Here is a 17,034-nt window from a genome sequence, read left to right as displayed (position 1 = left end):
ACGTGTCCTCCCAAAGGAACAGAGGCAGTCGCAGTTACGCTGTGTGCAAGTGTGCGAGGTCTTACTCTGTTGTTTGATAATATTTGATCCACACCTCAGCTTCAGCCACTCTTGAAAGGAGAGGAAAGGACTTAAAAATCATTCATTTCCACAGCAGACTTTGATGGTACATGACAAGTGGAGGGGAGAAAAAATGCATTAAATATAGGCTCTTTGACCCTGTCTGGAGAAATGATGGAAAATTTCCTTGCCATGTGTATCCCCTTACATGGGCAAATACTTCTCTGTCTTATCTGTGGTGCCTGAAAAAAGAGATCTCTGTTCACTCATTATTACATTTGCATTTACAAGTAGTTACCTTTGGGATGATTATCGACAAGGAGAAATCAAATGTAATGTGTATTGTTAAAACTATTTGATCTCTCCTCTGGAAAGACTTCAGAAGCTGCCTGAGCTTCCCTTTAAAACATGACCAAGGAATTCTCTTCCTATCAACACCTTTCTCAGGGAATTAAATATTTGTCCCCAGATACTCTTGAAGAATATTGAGAAATAGGCTATAGATTATTATCTATTTCTACCTATTATTATAAATACATCTCTAAAGAGATGTGTCAATTATCTCTTCCTTTCCTATTTGTGCTGATTTATTCATGTCAGCTTGGATAATTTATAATATTTGCTGCGGGCAAGGGGGCTTTTTGGTCAGGGTCATAAGGCACCAATGATTAGGCCAATGATTAGGCCATAAATCTATATATTCCCTCTGAGACATCAACCGAAATCAAACTACTTCTTGCATGGTAATATATGAGGGTCATAGGCAGAGAAGTTCCCAGCATCCCCTAAATAAAAAAGCACCAAATCATATATTTAAGTAAGAGATTGACGGGGATCTTTGAATGAAACAGAGGTGTCCTGCAAAGCTTTGAGTTACTTGCAACCACTTTTCACCTGCTGACAGGCAATGACAAGGAAATATTAGCCCTCCACAACTTTCCTCTTACTGCTTCATCGCAGTGCCACCAGAAAGGTATGAAGCTGCCTGTGCTTGTTCCTCTGCAGCAGAGGACTGCCCATAACAGCACCGGGTCAGGGACTAATCAGAACTCGGCCATGCTGCCTGAGGCAGAAGATAAGGGTGTGAGGATATGTTTCTGTATACTGTATTATTAGGGAAAATATACCATTTCACTGGAATTTAAATTTGGTACTATTTTCCAGGCAGGTAGCAGAGAACTGGGCAGGAGGGGAAAAACATGAGGAAAAACTGATAAAAATAATTATCAGTTATTATATACATATAGTTACTAATTATCGGTTAGCATGGGTGTTGGAAACACTAGGCTCTTCCAGGCTAACATGCCCTATTGCTCAGCATTTGTGGCTCTGTCATGAGGGTGAGTAAACCCATTATATTTTATAATCTACTTAAAGAAAAAAAAAAAGAAAACTTTTCCTAAAATCCAGTCTACAGCCCTGGCTGAACTGGCAAGAAACAGTGTTAGTATAACTCAGAATCTGTGCGTGAAGGTTTGCTTTATTCATGCCTGAGAATTTCACACTTTTTCATTTAATTAATATCTCAGTAGGCCACCTGTGCTTCTGTCATCTATCACATCCTGGGAGAAGTGCATCTTTTGCTTACAGTAAAGAGCAGCATAGGGGATTGATGCCAGTGCAATTTTTCTTCAGGCGCATTGCAGGCACTGCTATATTCCAGGCAAGACCAGTTTGTCCCCACTGGCACTACTTATAGTTGTCTTTAGTACCACTTATCAGCTGAAAGTACAGAGGTGAGGGTCAGCTGTGCAAGTACCACCAGGCACCACAGAAGGAAAAGAAAGCAACGGGCATAAGTGGTGTCCTCAGTTGTTTGGCAATGGTTTGTGCCGGAGTACAGCACAGTATATCTGTATCTGAATACCAGTAAAAAGGTGATGCTACTCATATGCATCAACTGCTTCACCTGCCCTGGCAAACTCTACCACTCCTGGCTTACAGAAGGAAAACAAAAAAAACAATTTATTGGCGTAATGCTGCTTTGACATCTGCTCTGGTTTGGCTAAAGCTCAACTAGCATCGCAGAGCCCAATACATAGTCCTTGCAAATTTCTGGGAAGGGGCAAAAAAAAAAAAACCTACCAGTCATCAGCTCTGCCACAGACTGCATCTGGAGAAGGCTGGCAGGGCAACCTCCCAGAGAGGTGTCCGTCTTAGGGCCAAGGGAGGGAGGTGGACTGAAACACAAATAGATCATGTCCTCATTGCACACAAGCTGGCTCATCTGGATTAATATCTGGCACCCGTGTGGCTGCTGAAGCCCATATTTTCTTGGAATTACATCCATACCAAAGTGTCCAGCAGTGGGTTTGCAGTGTTTGTGGACACTGGTAAACAACCTCATCCCTGCCAACAGCAAGGAGATAATAATAAAATCCCTAATGCAGAAGACAGTGATGTGCAGCCAGGGCAAACACAGTAAGCAGTGATACGTGTCACTGTCTCCTTGTTCCAAATATATACTAATCTGAGCAGTAAGGCAGCTGTTCTCCTTCCTAGTCAAAATCCCTGCCGGCCTTCCTTGTAACAAAAGCATCATCCTCTCGGCTAATTTCAGTTCTGAATATTGCAGAAAAAGGACAATGATAGAGGGAATAGATGGAGAGAGTACATAAAATACTGACTACATATGTCAGTAGAGAGTAGGTCTCTAAACAAAGTTGTTTTTTCTAGGCTTTCATTAAGCAGAGAGGCAGACTCCTTGCACCAGTCCCAGGAAAGTCAGGCAGGAGCTTAGGAGCCTAAACAGATCAATGCCTTTCTTCCCCAACCACACTGGTAGCAGTAAGTATTCTAGCTTGGAGTCACACAGGGTGAATTTCTCAGCCCCAACACATACCTGTCAGGAGCTTTGGTTGGTGCTTTCCTTCTAAAGGGAGAATTCAGCTGATTTCCTTCTGCTGTTATTTTCCCTGAAGGCATGTGAACTAGCTGAGCAGTACTCCATCATTTTCTGAGTCCCAGGTGGTGAAGGTCTCTGTCAACCTGCTGGAGGGCCTTGGCTGGAAGCGTGCACCAAAACAGCATCTAGAGTTGCATGAACTCACAGTACAACCTGCAACCTGCTGGTGGACTGCTGGGAGTAATTTGCCCAAACTGGTTGCATCTGGAGGTGCAGGCAATGCTGATTTTTCTCTGTGGACAATCAATAAATCAGCAATAGATTGCAAAAGGCTCTTCTGTCTTTGAGAAGATGGGGACTAGGGACTAAATCAGTCTTTGTGCCTTGCACAGAGCTACAAACAGCAAAAGGACAAGGCCCAGTGAACCACTCTGCTTTCCCTATGTTGGAGCACTGTTTTGGTCCCAGGTAATACAGAGCTAATTAGAGTCAATTAGCAGCTAGCTAAGTCAAATAAGGTAGAACAAGTCATTTTTCTAGACAAGCCTTCACTTTTTCCTGGACTTTTCGTTTACTGCAGTCAGAGTAGTCTCAGAAAATAATACCTTAATTTGGCTCCAAAAAAGGCTGTCTAACCAGAAGTAGAGAAATGAAGCGAGTGAATTTGAACTGGAATTCCCCTGGAAGTAGGAGCCACCATCTGGGCATGGGAGGTTGTTGCTAGGAAGATAGTCTGTGTATGCTAATGTGAAAGTATTTGCTATGGGGTGAAGTAAAAGCAATCCACTTTGGGATATGGAAACTGCAAGCAAAACTAGGGCCGAGAATCTTAACTATTCAAAGTATTTTAAACAGTGAAAAGGTAGTTTGTTTCCATCAGAACTATAAAATAGGTATTACAAATATTTCTTTGCTTCATTGTATTTAATATTCTTCACCTAGAGTTAACTCTGACCTCAGGTAACAGTGTCACTTTAAATTACCTCCTATCCCTAGTGATATAAATGAAATAAGAAGTGCTACAATTACAGAATATCTGTCATTGTCATCTGACAATGACAACATTATGCTGTTCTTTTTTTTTTTAAGGCATTCAGTGTTTATCCATTTCCTGTGTATCACCATTGTCAGACTGCTGTAGACCTAGATATTTTCCTGGTATAACTGTCTTGCTTAACTTTTTTTTTTTTTTTTTTTAATCTGTGAATAGTAGCACAGTGGCTTCTTGAGGGTGCAACCTATAGACTGCATTTGTCTTCTGGCCAGTAAAACGGTTAATCACAAGGTTTTTTTTCTACTGAAAGTAATTCTGCAGAGGTGCTTACCTTTGTGAGTACCGCTGGAGAGCAAAACCCTCCCCTAGCATAAGGTGTCACCTCCTTCTGAGCTGTGGAAAGAAGAGAGATAGCAACCCATGGGAGAGGAAAACTTGGTTCTCTGACATTGGCAGGCCTTGCTAGCCCTGTCCACCGTTACAGAAACAGGAGTCCTGTCTTTTTTTTGTGCCCCATTGACTGGGGTGGGTAGCAAACACAGGGTGAAAACATAGCAGGACAAGCACATGTAGTTTCCATGTGCATTATCAGGCTGAGGTATTTTTACACATTAAACATCAAATGCTACTGGAAACCAGTGTGTCTTTCATTTCTCAATGCAACATATGCTAAACAGTAGGTTTGCTAACCCTCTGCTAAAAGAGGTAGGTGATATCTCTTGGATACAGTATTCCTGCTATTGACTTCTCTTTAATCTGATACCATCTATTCTACTGTGCATTTCAGCTCTTTTCACAGCAGCTGATGAGGATCTGTGATGAATATCTCTTGCCCCTGAGACATCTACCCAAAGAAATACATTGTGCATTTCCAAAATTGCCTTTTTTTTTTTTTTTAATGACTGTCTGAAGGAAGATATTTCTGCCATGGATAAAGAATATTCAAATCTTGCTGCTGGGAAAGAGCTGCGAGCTCCTGTAACTGTGGACTATTATCTGGGTCAAGGGCAATACTAAAGCCTGATAGGACTGGGAATTGTTGGAGTCACAGGGGTTTAAAAAAAAAAAAAGGTCCTTAAGTAGCTCTAAAGAACAATCTATTCACTTTCCTTTCAGCGCCTTTGTCTGGAGGACAATGGGGAAAAGTTCAAACAAGAGACGTCCCGATGACAGGATTCTTTAAACCCCTCAGATCAAAGCTGCAGATAACACGGCTCTACCAGCGGAGTGACGATCCTCCCGTGGTTACAGACTGAAGAATTCGGGGAAGAGTACAAAAGGGAGAGAGCTGTAGGACAGGAAAGGGAAGGAGAGAGGGAGCATTCCTACTTCTGCATGACGCAGTCTCTTATCTTGTTTCCTCCTAGTCTATAATGCTTTATCTCCTTTAACTGGTCTGCATGACTCCTGCTGGAGTCTGTGTACTGCTTAACTTCATAGTGCAGCATGAATTAACTATCAAGCTAACTTGTTTCACAGCTCAGACACTCTCTAGAGACCTAGGCTTGCCGGCAGTGGTAGCGAAATCTCCATTAACTTCTGCAGCAGATGCAGTAGATGCACAGAGAGTGAGTCCAAAGGCTGACTGCGTCACTGAGGAGTCACCTGCTGTTGGACTGCTGCTTTCAGAGATCGCATCAAGAGAACTGAAAGCAAGATAAAGCCATTAGTGTAGAGCAAAGATTAAAAACACAGATGAGTACAATTTGTCTGTGCAGTGCTTCTTCATGAACCAAAGGGGTGGAAGGATGGTAAATCTAGTTCAAATTCAATATATCACTGTAGGCAAAAAATAACAAAATGCACTCTGTGGTACGATAACTGCTGATTCTAGACATTTACATCAGCCTTGCAAAGCATAATCAAGAAATATCCTGAAAGCATGAAGTCCACTGCATTCAAAATAACAAGGCATCAATAGCAAATACATTACACAAATCTCTGTCTTCTCTGTTTTCTTTAAAAACCTGATCTGATTTCCTAAAGAAACGAGGCAGACCGTCTGTCTCTGTGTCCATCCATTATAAGGGTTTTGTTGTTGTTGTTTGTTGTTGTTGTATTTTACTTACTGGCTAGTTCCACTCAGATATGACAGAAAGGTGAAGGTCTCAAAGCTAATTCAGTTCCCATGAGTTTCATGGAAACAGACACCTGAGTGCAGAGGAAAAGGTTGCTATAGAGTGCCTTCACTTGAAAGGAGGTGAATGACCTTCTGCATTATTAGACTTGGAAAGGTCAAGAGAGGGAGAAGCAGAGACCTTATAAATACCTCAACAACAGGAAAATCTCCCAATTTCTGTGTAAGGTACAGAACCATAGGAAATCTGACTTCATTAGTTCATGGAGCTCCATACATCTGTTTGGCTTTCATTGGCTTTTACAGTGAATAAAGCATCCTGTAACAGCAGTCCTGCAAATAGTATATGGGATTAAGAAAACAAGCAAGCACTGGAAGATGTGGATTTGAATACAGAGGGTATTGTTATGAACTCCTCCAGAGTTCCTGGCCTGAGGCTGGGGTGGAGGTTGAACTGGGGTGTGAGCTGCATATGCAGCCCCTGCAGAGGAGCTGCTGGCCACAAACAGGAAAGATGGGAGGATATCTGCTAGTTATTCCAAATTGCTGTTTCCCAGCAGGGTTAATGGTTTGTCAGCACTGGATATAAATTCAGTCTCCTGAAAGGAAGAAATTTAAGGACTTCTGAACGTTAGGAAAAAATCCAGCCTGTATATCAGCCATTATAGTGTGGTAACTTTTGGGCCCTTCTTCTGCATGCGTTATATCACACAAATCCCTGAGATGGATGAATACATTGCAGGTTTTCTCTAAAACTGCATCAAAGGCTACCATTTGTAAGAGACCTTTATTTACTTAATATGACAAGTTTATTCAGCTGAGGCAGACTGAGCAGCTTCTTGTACTTCAGGATGTATTCTAAAACTTTATTGAAAAGTCTATAGGCATTGTATTAAGAGGAAAATTTGACATCTGATTTCACGTATTGAAAAAATCTGAAATAAAACTTCATCAGAAAGAAAGATGACCTCTGTATCTGAATTGACTGATGGATGATGACATTTTTGTAAAGTCTTCTTTATCGGAAAGTGGCCTATTGGATTAACTCCCAGCCTTCTGATTAAAGTACAACCAACTATATTTTGAAGAAGAGACAGATGGACTCTCTTTATAGTGATTAATTTCAATGGAAATGTGTGATAATCTGCCACCACCTTTGGTTTTCTTGTGGATCTCTAGTGGTAAAAGGATTAGACCTAAAGACATCTATCACAGCCTCAAGCCTCACCTCAGCACTGATTCAGAGATGAAGAATCCTACCAACCCCTCTTCCCCATAGCATCCACTGAGTACTGGCCTGGTGAGTTTGTATCATAAATCCTCACCCACTGAATTTTTATTTTCCTTCAAAACCCAGCACCTCTTGCAGCAAAGATGAGTAATCCAGCTCACAGAGAAGCTATCCTTCATGTAGTAAAAAAAAAAAATATTTCTGACAGCAGTGGCAGTGTGGCAACCTTAGCTCCAATGAACAGACTTTCTGTTTCCTGACTTGCCCCTGCAGAGCCTAGCAGATTTTCTCCAGATTCTTCCCCATGACTCTGCTAGTTACAGATCTGATGTCATGGGTATGTCTTGATAATGGGGGAAGGGTAAATACACCCAGGAACACTTAAAATGGACATCCTTAACCCTTTAAGACAAAAATCACTATCATCTAAATGAACAAAATAGTCTGAGTGGTGCCCAAGAAATTGTTGCTAGACTCAACTGATCTCATGAACTGTATCTTCGTAGTTCACTGCTCTTTCTGTAAACAAGCCCAATGAGATCCCTCTAAAGAATCCCACCCAACCAGTTACTGCCAATATCCCGTAGAGATAATCATACTACTAGGTCTGTTTATGATTATCGGGAAATACTACTGCCCTGGATCACAAAACACAGCTAAGTCATTTGCATGCTGTACCAACCAGGCCATGAAAGAAAAATCAGTGTTGTCAACTATTGCTTCATTTTAAGAGCCTGTCTGACAGGGCCATAAAAGGAAGAGATTCTTTTTGCTGATCCTGTTCATTTCTAATAAGGTTCATGGGCAGGCAATGGCGACTCAAATGAAAGAATATTTGGATGATTTAGACAAAAATAAAATGCGTGTCACGCTTCTCACCATCCCCCATCCTTATTACTATTTGGAAAACTGTAGCATCCAGACTGATGATCCAGCATCACGGCTGATGATATATCTCGTGCAGGTAAACGCAAAAATGATGCCAATAAGGAGGCAGAAGCACAGTGGTGAACTCCTTACTAGTTGGGCTTAACCCTCAACCAGTTGTCTGCCCTTTAGTCAGAAACACAAGCCATTACAGCCTCCACGGCCTGTCTTCTCTGTCACATGCAATGTCATGTTCCAGGCTTTGTCCATTCCCTTCAATGGTATTGCACAGGACTGGAGGACACGCAGTCTCTCTCTGCAAGGTCACAGCCTCATGCTGCAGCTCCCATCGCCTGGAAGACCAAAAGGGTTACGTGGAGGGTTTTAGAAGGGCAAATGGAACGAATGAGCTATTTGTAGGGTGCTTAGACCCAATAGCAGTTGAGGCAGCTACGGCTCCCATCCCTTCCTTTACTGTACAGCCAATCCAAAATGAACAGCAGCCCACCACTTCTGAAGTTTGTAACTTAAAACATTGAAAGACACACTGTTGAATGTCTGCATCCTGTATACCCTATCAGGGCCCCGTCCCTGGCTCACCTGCTGTCTTTCCTGGCAGAATGATGAGAAACACTTGCAATATAGTATTTCCTATTTTAACAAGAGTGTAACATCTTGCAGTTCTGAAAAAAATGACCCTGTGCCATAAGAAACAAGGAAGTATCTATCTATGTTAGATGATAAATCAGTTTTCATATTCTCTATCAGCTAACATGCATCTTTTGGTATTCAAATATTGTGGAAGTGTAGAAAGCAATGTCTCACTCATCTGAGTGCTTTGACGTTATAAGAACCATTTAGACCTTCCTACCTTTACAGCAAGGTACCAGACTGTGCAACCTTTTGAGATTCACAGATACACAATCATAGATAATGCCACACACAGCCACATGCAACTTCAGTTTTCTGTTGGGTGAGTCATCCTGTTTCCTAGGACAAACATTTGGGGTCAGACAAGGGAGGAGCAATGGGAACAAAATAAAACCTGAAATCACCATGGAATGTTTTAATGTTTTTCCCCATTAGGTTGTCCATTCTTTATTACTACTGTTATTATTATTATTAGGCACAGTCTAAGACTCAATCGCATATTCCATTATGCCAGCTCTGCATAAGAAAAGAACAAAAAGGCAGTTCCTTATGGAGGAGGCCTGGTGTGAGCCCTCACGGGACACCTAACCTGGTGTTCAGCTGCAAACCTCTGTCAGTGATTGAAGAGCTACTTCTATAATCTAAGGATTTTTTTCTGTTTACTTTTTCACATTATCATGATGCTATCTCCCACTGATTAAGGTTAAATTATAATAAAAAATAACTGCTCTTATTGCATTTTCAGTCCCTTCCATTTTTTCATCCAGCTGAAATTCAAAATGGGCAAAGGTTCCAAATGCTTCTTAAAGAATGTTTAGTTCCAAAAAATAACATCTCCACTGCAGCATATGGGGCCTTTTCTACAATAAAGAACTTCAAACTGCCACAAATGCCAGCCAGGGCAGTCAGGTGCAAAGACTTTTGCAATTTTCACCAGTATATCCTCCAATCTATGTTATAGTTGTTATTGTCCTGCCCATGCTGTAGCCTTGATTTCTGCAATCACCAGCAACCTGCACAGGCAATCAATTATGTTACAAATGCCATATCTAAGCATCCATAAAGAAAGCAGTAGTATTAACAAATAATACAACTTCTAGTGATAAATAAGAAGGAACACAAGAAGAAAGCAATGATTAATTAAAATTGTAAGAATTATTTGCTTATTCAAATATTAAGTCTCACTGGAAAAAAGGCATTGTGCAATATAAAAGAATCTAATCCTTGCATTTAATTACAGAGCAAGATAACACATTACATTTTTTAAGTGTATTAATTAGTTTTATTTATCAAAGATAACAGTCAGCTAGAAAACAATGTTTTACAGCCTGAAGATAGACAGCTCTTGAGTTGTGGCACTCACTCTTCCCCCAGTACACAATAGTAAATCAAAAGATTTAGCACTCATAAAAATCAACAAATTCTCACATTGTACAATTAGATTATGGAATGTATTGCTACAAGGTATGTATGAAGCCAGTTCAACGGGGTTCAAAGAAGAACTAGTCCCTCATATAAATGATAGCAACATGCAATATTAAGATAGCGTAATCTTTCCACAGAAGCTGGTTCCTCTTGCAAGACATATATCACCTTTATCTTTAGGCACAAGCAAAGAGCATTGCTTATGAATAGGTTTTCCATTACAGGTTACAACAAAATTTCTTATTCTTTTTCTGTTCAGTGCAAGGCACAGGAGGAAGCAGTGTGTGAGCCAAATGGGCTGCTGCCTCGCCCTGCTCTGGATCCTGTCACTCTGGGCACTGAGGGGTCTCCCTACCTTGGTGCTATTTGTAAAGCTGTCAGGCACAGCCCTATCTCCAGTGAAATCATAACTGTGCTGAAAGCGATAGTTTGCAATTGACTTCAGCAGTGCCAAGATTTCACCGCTGGGTTATACATTTTAATTCATTTACAGCAGCTGGCAAATGTGAGGAGGTCTGAGGTTCCAGTACCACACGCCGTTTCTGCAGCATTGACGTCTGGGCTGTCTCAGGGCAGCTCAGTTAGGCTGGCTGTCGCTGGCTAGTGCTGAGAGGCCGTCTGTTAACCCCTTCCCTTCCTACTCCAGTTCTGGTTTTAAAATGATGGCTGCAGAAAACCCACACTTACCATACTGCTGCTGTTTTTGCTTCTTGTTCCAGAATAAACCTCTTAGTGGGGAAAGTATCTTCAGGTCCAATTGACATATCACTGATGTAGCATATATGGGGAGAGGGGCATTTCTGTGCTATTAAACACTGGGGCTGCAAACTGCCACCAGTATGAGCAACGTAGAAGGTATCATGCAGCTGTATTTTTACCAGTATGTTTTCCTCTCTCTGCATTACAGCTGCCAACCTTCTGCCTGTATTTATTTTCCAGTGCTGCAATCACTGGTAGTGGTTGCACAGGCAGAGAATTATGGATTAAATAACTGCTCATATAGCTACAGCCTCGAAAGCCAGGACACAACAGTTTTATTTGCTCTAGAAATCAAGAGAGAGAGGGAGAGAGAAGAGAGTCAAAGAAATGAGGAAGAGGACAACCACATATCAGGGTAACAAAGGATGGCTACCATGGAAAGATTTGAAGAAAAAGCACAGAACAGTGAGGCCAGAGAGCAAGACTGTTTGGTCACCTTGTAGTTTTAATTTTCTCTGACTGCAACACACCATAAACATTCTCACTAGCATCAATTATGATACCTTTTTTTTTCTTCCCTATATATTTCCCTCTTTACAGAACTCCCCTTTCTACAGACACAAAATAAAACTGGTATTGGCAACACAAAACAGTTTTTTTCTGGCTTCTAGGGTGGCAGCTTCTCCCCTCCCCAGTCTAATTATCCCTTTCCCTCAGTGAAAATATATAGTGCTGTCCATCACAATTTGGGAAATGACACAAAATGAACACAGAGCCTGAAGTAAGAAGTGAGCATTTGTTAGACAGACAGCAGATGTAGCCGCCCCTTTGCTGGATGCTTCATGTTGTGCTTTATGAGGCATTGCTCTGTTTCATTAACGCTCGCACTCTCTTCCTCTCACTCATGCGTGTGGAGGACATGTGCCACTTTCCCAGTCTGCTGCTCTTGATCTCAGCTGAGTAAAGACTCCCTGTGGTGGAAACCTGGTGCAAGCTTCTTTATTTATCCCTAAAACTCATATAAGTGCACGTTGTTCTGACAAGGGCATTTCCCTACAGTGTGAAAAGAAACATGTACTTCCTGCAAATTAGTATCATGTTGCAGTTTAGAAACTGGGAGACAAGAGCCAGAGAGGAATTTAATAACACTAAAACTGCTTCATTTTCCTGAAAGGATCAAGGGAACATTTTCCCTGATGATCTAGTTTAATTCTATGTATTTACTGTGATATCTGAATCCATGGAAAGTTCACAGATCATTGACTTCTGGCTCAAAGGAGTTAACTTATTTCAAAGTAAGGAATGGAGATATTCAAATAGTCTGGAATGGGTTTCCAAGAGTCTGAAACATTCTGTCTGTATGTGTATGTGTATGTGTGTAAGCTAATTCAAGAAGGGAGTCTCCTTTTCCTACTGATATAGGTTTAAAATGTTACAGCATTTTGACACAATCTTTTATTCTTTCATGATTTTGTAGAAGGAATCACAATAATACTGTTGTAGCCTGCTTCTCTTGACTTCATGCCTGATCCTCGTGTTTCTAACATACTGGAAGGTATCACTGAAATCTGATGGGGATTTCCCCAGCCATCTGTGTGCAGTGATCCACAGCCTTGCCCTAGGGTACCATACCAGCAAGACCCTGGAGGTCCCAGAGGGATACAGTTACAGTGGCGCTTGAGTGGACTCACACAAACACATACATGAATATGCCAGAGCAGTCCTGCTGGCCATATGCTTTTCAAAGGCATTGGAGCCCTCTTCCTGACTGCATGCTGCCCAAAGCAGGATTTGCATTGGCTTGCAAAGGTGGAAGAGCACTTTAACATAGGCAACAAATCAATTCAGCAGCTCTTCATAAGACTGCAGCTTCACAAAAACCACAAAAAACATAAGTTACTGCATCTGGAGATATGGAGTTTGGGAGACATTATACTAGCACAGTTAGTCACTATGATAAAGATTCCTGGGAAAATTCAGGAATATTAAATGAAGAGCATGTACTTGGGGGCAAAGAGAGGGTCAGGGTAGGTTATGACCCTGCTTATGGGTTTGATACTTCATTCTTCCAGTAACTCTAATAACTGCCAAGAGCTTACAGAAACCAAGATGAAACATTTCATTCTATAAAACCGACAAGGACAGGTTCTTTCCAGAAACAGAGATTGCTTCAGTCCAAGTCATGAATTAACTTACTGTTTACAACACTACCACTTGCACTGATCTATTCCAAATACCATAATAGGACTTCAAAGATAGGTGCCATTCTCTGGATCTACTATTGCAAGAGAGAGAGAGAGAGAACAGGGCTTATCTGGAGTTCAAAAGTGGATTTTGCTGTTTTCATTGTGCCTGTTTTTGTTTTTAAAGGAATGTGTAAGAGGCATCACAGAATTTAGTGTGTCCCTTCTGACATGCAATTTTTTGACAGTTTAATCTAGAAAATAAAGCTCAGCTAGAATCATCCCAGCCCTTGCCTGATTCATGCCTTTTATTACAGTCCAGTAAATTAGCTGGCATGTTAATCAGGGTGCTTCTGTGCTGTTCTGGCCCAGTCAGAAGTGAGAGTGTAGGACCTGCAGAGAGGCCTCTGCTTGCTGCACGTTTCTTACTTGCATATTATGAATACAGTGATATTGAAACACCTGCAGCCTGTTGTCCACAGGTCCCTTTTGTTCACATGACAGGAACCAAGAGAAAATGTAGGTGTTTAGCACTGGAAGTTTTGAAGAACAGACTAGCCAAATATCTTCCAGGAATACTTTTGAAGGGCTGGGCCTGCTTTTGAGGAGATGGTGGTGGTCTAGATGACTTCTTGAGAACACTTCTAGCCATGCCTTTCTTCAACTTCCTGAAAGCAGATTTTGTACATTGCTTTTGCTGTCTTGGTCAACTTCTTTTTAACAAAGGAGATATTAGCAATTAGCAAAGACAGCCAGGCACTGTGGTCAGCCAGACAGACCACACCAGTCCTGTGTGGAGATACTGCGTGCAGCAGTGACTTACAGAGACTGGCAGTAGAAAATCCAGATGATATGATGTGGCAGGATATTGAAACATAGAGTTATCTGTTTGCTCAGGACCCTGTGATCATTGCTCTGCGCACCATCAGCTAAGCAACAGACCACATTCCTGCAGATAGAAGTATAATGAGTGCATCACTACAGTATGTTTTTGTGGCAGTTTCTTCTTATCAGTAGAACATCTTCCCTAAGTGGACAATTTCTTCCTCCACAGCCCCCTCTTGCCCCTTCCCCCCCAACAGATTTCTAGCAAGGTGCTTGCTCTAGATCCCATATTTTAAGAAGTTTCTCCAAGTAGGCATTAATGTCAATAATGAGTGTTACTTCTGTGCAAAGACCCAACCTTTCGGCAGAAATGATTTTCTTTTTTTCTTGGTTTCAATGCACACATTTTTTTTCTCTCAGAAACCAGTTTCTTCTAATTCATGATACTCACTTGTCATCTTTCACTATACATTGCATCTGGTAAGGGCTTATAGCTTCCTTTTTGTGGAGAAAAAGTACCTGACACAATGTGGGTACAAATCATACAGTTGGAACATAGTGAGATCTTACAGACTGTAGCCAATAATGTAAAAAGTGAGAGACCCAGCGGTCTGGGTCATGGGCTCCTTAAGACCTGGACAACTCCTTCTAGACTTCTGCAAAAGAGGGTCTGACATTTCTTCTTGCCCCTGGCATGGCCCTGCCTGGGCAGGGAGCAGGAATTCCCAAGGGAGCCAAGGAATCCACCCTACCCCAGCTTATTCTTCCCCCAGCAACAAGCAGGAGTTCATTTAAGAAGAAAGCTACCACTTGGAGGACTGCCTACAAAGGCTCTCTTAGGAAACAGGGAAGATTGTGTTGGGGTGTAAAAACCAGAATCCAGCCTCCCTGCCATCCAAGCTGGCTGCCCTGGCCACTAGATTTTTTCTGCTTGCTTTCTTTGCTCCTAGCCTTCAGACTAGTATATTTATTTTCTCCACACAGCCACACAACTTGAATAAATTGGGTGATGTCCCTCTTTCCACATCCCTGCCAGAAATGGTACATACTACAGATTACATGCCAATTGCCACACCTAGTAGAGGATAACAAAGGAGGTGGTATAAGATAAGAACTAAAGATGGAATAAAATGAGGACAGGATTAATAGCTGAGCAAAACCATACTGGCAACTTTTATTAGTTCAGTTTTAGTTAGGTCAATCAGATGCTAAATGGCTGGGTAATACCACAGACGCAAGACAGAGACAATGGACAAAGTCAGAAAATCCAGCTTGATGCCAGTATATAAAATTTTCCACCTTATATTTAAGTACCTTATTTGGCATTATCTTATCCAATTGTCTTGCACAGATTAAGATAATTTTCTTAGTCAGTGAAATAATAACAGCAGATTCTAGCACAGTGATAGCATTCCCCCAGCCTTAAACCCGTATTCTCCAAGCACTCCTTAAGTCTACTTTATGAAGTTCATTAGCTTTGATAACCTATTCAGGCAGAAAGTACTATCTCCCTCTTAGTGTTTTAGGATAACCTTTATTTTTACATTAAATATCTACTCTTTCTTCTTAGATTTAATTTTGTTTTCATTTTGTACTTACACACTTACATGATTACATGTCTTTTATCACATAAATTTCTATGCCTTGTCTTTCTTTATCGCACTGTTCTTGCTTGACTAGAACAGGCTTAAAATTTTATTCGGTCCCATGATAGTCCTTTAAAAATAATTTTCAATCTCTTTGGATTCCTTGAATTCTCTAGGTTCCCTGCTTACACCAGAATTGTAAAGAATATGAGCACTGCCTATATTCAAATACAACTTGTTTAGAATTGTTCTTGCTTTTGTGAGTTGCATATATTTTCCCTCTTCTTTAGTTTTTAAGCTGATCACTTTGTAAGAGTATGTTTCATATTGTCTATAAGATAAATGAAAGATAAATTTTTTACAGAATTAAGTGAATTAACGGAATCCATGCAATAAAATAAACACACTATATTTACCCTGGTATTAAAGCAGGAGTCTTGCAGATGCCTATTAACTTGTTCTAGAAGATACCTAACATGAACAAAGATATTGTGGATAATGGGAACAGAGAGAGAACTACAGTATTCTGAATGCTTTATAAGAACTATAGAAAAGACGCGGAACAACTCCTCTGACAACTTTGCAAAAGATACTTGGGATGATTTCAGTAGACAGTTTCAGACTGTGGCAGAAGTAGGGGGCAAAAACCAATGAACTCGAATGCTGGGGGGACTCGCTGCTCTTTGGTTGTCTCTTATTTTTTCTGGTCAAGCAGTGTGAAGTAGAAATGTGAATAGGTATTAAGTGATATAAAAAATGGCAAATTTCAGGGCTTTTGTAGAATTCTAAAAACAGAGAGAAGAAAGCAGAGAGAAAAAAAAGCAGAGAATTAGGCTATATGCCTTAAAAGGAGTTTAGATTTTGACACTTCAAAATCTGACAGTAGGTGCTTCAGAAAGATAAATGTTGTAAATTTGGTATGTCACAAATTGAACCAATCAACATCTGTGATAGTGTGACACATGCAATCTGGTATCAAAATTGGCAATCAAATATGTTGTGGTCAACAACAACCTATGTCATACAGCATGCCTTCTCTTACTGCTGAGTCACTTAGAGCAAATTCTTCCAAATTAGGTTGGGATCCAGAGGCTGGGGAATCTTTGACCCCTGAAATGATTAGAATATTGAACAAGTCCTGGCAGCTAAGAAAAACAGTGACCAGGAAACAACTTCTCATCAAACCTAAGGTTCAGCCAGTGTTCAGATATTATAGAGTCTGAGGCTATGTCAGCCAATACATCTCTCTTGGTTCTTTTTAAGAGAAATGAGTCCCACATCAGTTCTACATTCCAGCCAGAATTCAGCTATTTCAGGCTTAAAAGACATGGTGTGTTTGAGAGTGAGCATAGGCAAGCAGATGCCGTGTTTTTTCTGACTGTGCTTTCAAAAAGCCAAAGATGAACCAGCTCTGGGCTAGGTCTGTGTAGGCCTTTGCTTTGAAGTTCAGTGCCCATGAGTAGCCACAGTTCTCCAGTCATGCAGTACAAAACTAATGCTGGGTAGAGCAAAAGGATTTTTTCCTCTTTACAGGTCTGTTTGTATCAGTATGACGATGTCTTTTTTTAATGCAGTATTGTATTATATTTGG

This window comes from Apteryx mantelli, chromosome Z (genome assembly GCF_036417845.1).
Source record: "Apteryx mantelli isolate bAptMan1 chromosome Z, bAptMan1.hap1, whole genome shotgun sequence".
Lineage (NCBI taxonomy): Eukaryota > Metazoa > Chordata > Aves > Apterygiformes > Apterygidae > Apteryx > Apteryx mantelli.
The sequence above is the reverse complement of the archived record's forward strand: the minus strand, read 5'-3'. Positions refer to the sequence as shown.